At 36.1% G+C, this 4,665-nt stretch overlaps 1 non-coding gene across 1 annotated transcript; it reads right to left on the bottom strand.

Moving 5' to 3' along the window:
• Positions 1–1,460: 1,460 nt before the first annotated feature.
• Positions 1,461–1,567, bottom strand: LOC122098646. The gene has a single exon (XR_006145764.1). It is a non-coding gene; the product is annotated as a U6 spliceosomal RNA (small nuclear RNA).
• Between the last annotated feature and the right edge of the window lie 3,098 nt (positions 1,568–4,665).

The following is a 4,665-nucleotide window of genomic DNA, read 5'->3' as shown; positions in this document are numbered from 1 at the left end:
ATGATAAAATAGGCCCCCATGAAATAAATTTTCTTTTATTTTTAAAATTATTCTAAATGCCTTGTGCTGGCTGGTCACACTTATATTCCTATCTACTCTGAATATTTGCTCAAGACACTGAGATCTGTGGATAACACTTGGGAGCCAATCAGGGCCAAAAAAAAAAAAAAAACTTCATTGAATTATTTTTCAAAATGTTTAATGAATTAGTAAAGGGCCAGGAATTTAGATGTAGCTTATATAGTAGCTCACCAATCTAGATAGGAAAGGCCTAGCAAGACCTTGAATCCCTGATTTTAATCTCTGAGCACGCCAATATATATACATGGTGTGTGTTCGCATGCATGCGCGTGTTTGCTTGTGTGGTGCTGCACTCACACACACTCATTTATTCAAATTACTTCCATCTCAGTGTTCTGCATTAATTTCTTTGTTATTGATATTATATGGGTAAAATAGAGGACATAAACTCTTCCATCTCAGAACATTTTTATATGTTTTTATTCTAATAATACTGTGCAGAAGGGTCACATTTACATGAAAAAGGAGACTAGTACATTTCCTAACAAGCATTGTTACCTCCTCCTTTATATTTCCCCTACCATCCCTTCCCTCCCACCTCCACAAGTACACTCCCCTCCCCCTTCCTTCCTCCGACTAAATTGTAAAGTTCATTTTGCAACATAGTGTCTTGTGCATCACATTGTTACAATGGGTCAACCTGTATCCCTATTTGAGCATTTTTTCCCTTCCACTCCCCAAATTAAAGATGCATACATACAAGATGTAAGTGCACCTACTTCAAAAACAGAGAAAACAGGGATTATAGCGTGGGGAGAAACATACAAAGAAACCAAAAAATGACAAACCACATTATAAGTATGTTAGAAACAATAGCAAGAAACAAAAAACTACTTGGATCCCTATCTTGGGGTTCAATTTCTTTAACATCATCTTATCTGTTTATATGCACATATATTTTGAACTTTTCTGCTTATCCTAGACATATATTCGTTATTGAATATAAGGGAAATCATGGGACCTATGATTCTTTGGACCTGGCTTACTTCACTCAATAAATTTTTTTCCAAGTCTTTCTATTTCCTAACAAATTGGACAATGTCATTCTTTCTGATGGAGGCATAGAATTCCATTGTGTATATATACCACATTTTCTTAATCCATTAATCTAATGGGGTCATCTGGGTTGGTTCCATATCTTACCTATCATAAATAATGCTACAATAACCATAATAGTGCTGGTAGTTTTAGTATGGTCTTGTTTATGATCATTTGGGTAAATCCCTAAAAGTGGGATTACTGTGTCATAAGGGAGTTTTATGTGGAGTCTTTTGAGGAACCTCCATACTGCTTTCCAACGTAGTTGAACAAGTTTACACTCCCACCAAGAATGCAGTACGATTCCCTATGGCCACATATCTTTCAACATCTGTTTTTGTAAAAATATGGAACGCTCTATGAATTTGCATGTCATCTTTGTACATGGGGCATGCTAATCTTCTCTGTAGCATTCCAATGTTCGTGTATGTGATGCTAAATTGAGCACAGAACATTTTTTATATATAAAGTATAATTTTTATTGATTTTATTAAACTAGACAATTCAACAAAAAGTAAGTTGAAAAGAATTGTTGTGAAATTTTAGAATCATGTATTTCATACATAAGCACACATTTAAGAATAAAATCAAGATAGACATGCCAAAAACAAAATAATTCCAGATATTTGTAGTTCAAGAGATGTGTAGGAGGAGGAATTCAATTATTCTATGCAAGGCACCTGTCAAAATGAACATTGCAGCAAGTGTTAAGGTTTGTTAAACGTTTTAATGTTTTAAATATGCTTAATTTTGGGATTTTGCTTATATATGCCAAAAATAGGACTGTTTGGCAGGTATAAAACTTTTCTGTAAAATATTTAAGATTTATGGTAGCAGACATTAAGTACTAAGTATATACATTTCAGAGTTTAAGGAAACTTTATTAATGAGAAGTTGCAAAGTCTTTGTGTAAAGAAGCAGAGTGAAGAATTAAGAGTTTAACTACACAGTTTCTGTTAAAACTTTAGGGATTCCTTACTTTATTTGTTAGCAAGGAATAAATGATGATAAAAGTCATAAGGTACACATGGATGTTACTATTTACACACATACACATACACATGTATACATGCACACATGGAGAAAGACACATAATTACAACCAACAAAAGTTTCACCAGTTTTTGAATATGCCTTAAACGGAATACTTGGAACAATATATGTTGAAGATGTATTTGCCTCTAAGAGTTCTTTTACCACTCCTCTTATCTCTTAAAACTGGTAGTTTTAGAGAGATTTGACTTACAAAATGCAGTACAAGTGATAGCAAGTCACTTGGAAATCTCAGTAAGTATAAGTCATATGGTGTCTCCCTGCTCCTCACGGAATGCTTACTCTTGTAGACACTCTCAACAACCAAAGTAGCAGGAGAATACCCTGGTGAAGAGTAAAGTTAAAAGTTAAAGTTAAAAAGAGTAAAGTTTAAATGGCATCCTTATTGAGCTCGTTTTCCAACAGCCAGCATGAATTCCTAGGCAGATGAGTGAGTCCTCAGAAAACTGGACTCTACATATACATTTAACTAACCCATGTGAAAATTCTTATGTGAGAAATGCTGACTGAGGTCTTGCTGATTTCCTGGCCAAGAAAATAAGAAAAAAGAAGTATTTTAATGTTTTAAAGTTTGAGAATAATTTGTAGCCAGTCAATAAATGTGTAGAACACAATTATACCAACTGACAAAAAAATGAGGGCATTTCATTTATTTGCTCCTGGAATTGGCCAGTGATTTTAGATGTGTCTACACAAAGTAGAATCAGCATAAATCAATCCAGCATTTCTTCGTTTAAGATATAAGGAAAGGATACTGATTGACCCATTGTTACATTGAGATATACAAGACACTCTATCAGAGGGTGGGTGAAGAGGGGAGGTGCGGAGGTGTGAAGGGAAGGGATGGTAGAGGAAAAACAAAGAAAGGGGTAACAATGCTCAATAAGAAATGTACTCGTTACCTTACTTATGTATCTGTAACCCCTCTGTACAGTATTTATAATAAAAAATATATATTAAAAAGATACAACAAAAACTTCTATACTTATATGAAGTTGTATTTGTCACTCAATATAAGTAAGGTATAGGTTTTAGGACCACAGGCTTATTACTTTGGATACTCAAAATCTTTACATGAACACAGTATATTATTTACATTAGAATCTACCCACAAACTAGTGCAGTACAATTGCTATGAGAATTTTTACTACATTTTATATTTGTAATGAAAACTAAAAGTATGTGCACTATCAACAGATACAAATTTTTTCAGATAAATTTTGTATGAAGTTTGTGGATGGAATTTAGAGAGCAATTTTGAAAAGCACAAATTTTATGAAAAAATCCAATCTGCAAATTGTAACAAGGAGCTATTACAGCATCATTGAATAGTATGGAACTTCAAGGAGAAGTACTTGAATTGAGAAAATATCAGAAAGTGTAACAACCCAAGGAATTTTTGGAAATGCAGCTACTAGATTTCTCATGTAGAGCTTTCATAACAGTTTTTGAAGCACAAATCAGAACCTCACTGAAGTGTAGATGGTTTTCCCTCAACTTTCTGTCATGATCAGTCATTATCAATCAACATATAGCTAATCTTGAATAATCCTCTAATAAAATGTTGATGGAGTGTTTATATGCAGAAAATCTCAGAAAGCTAACTTTTTCCAATTAAGACAGTCTGTATTCTATGATCCAGCTGAGAGAAAACTAGGTAAGCATCCATTTACAACTTTCTGAATAATTCTGATTTTGCCCCCATCACTTATCTATCCATACCTGTGCCCGAGTGAAATGATTTTAAAAGAATTTATCATTTAAAATTTAAATTTAGGGTACCGGGAAGATAGCAGAGGAGAAGCTGGAAGGTAAACAAGCTCTCACATAGAAAGCAGTTTTAGTACTCCAGTGAAGAGTCCTAAGCCAGAGAATCACACCAAGTGTGCCATCACAGTACAGAGAGTAAGGCCAGAGAGGGAAAATCCAGGCAAGGAGACAAATCTGAGCACTTGCCAGCAGAGAGTCTAGGACAAAGGCTGCAGATGCAGCAGGCGAGAGGATTCTACTAAACACCAGCAAGAACCAACAAGGAACAGACATCTTCATCCTTCAGATCGCAGACCAGAGATGACCCAGGAACCAGACTCCTGTGTGAGTAGAAGCCTGAATTCCTCACACCTTCTCAGGGAGCAGAGAAGGGAAGGCCACTGCCCAATACCGGAGATCTCCATCTTTGATACTGGCAAAGGCCTGGCTGATCAGCTAGCTCCAACTCAGTCCTTGGATGAAAACAAAAAGTCATTTAGCAGGTCACAGGAACCTAACCTTACCTGCAAGGTTCAGCTCCACCCAGGGAAAATTCACCCAGCCCAGGCCTGCGCCAGCCCCAGGAGTGGCTTTCTTCACTGGGTAAACAGAGCCAGAGGCTGTCCCTCCCTACAGCAGCCTAGACAATCAATTGAAATTCAATACCAATAAACCCTGAGAATGGCTCCTGGTTGGGCTCTGTGACTGCCTCAGAAGCTAGCTCCTCAGGGAAAAGCTACTGTTT

The sequence above is a fragment of the Dipodomys spectabilis genome, unplaced genomic scaffold (genome assembly GCF_019054845.1).
Source record: "Dipodomys spectabilis isolate Male_0828 unplaced genomic scaffold, ASM1905484v1 ptg000483l, whole genome shotgun sequence".
Lineage (NCBI taxonomy): Eukaryota > Metazoa > Chordata > Mammalia > Rodentia > Heteromyidae > Dipodomys > Dipodomys spectabilis.
The sequence above is the reverse complement of the archived record's forward strand: the minus strand, read 5'-3'. Positions and strand labels throughout refer to the sequence as shown.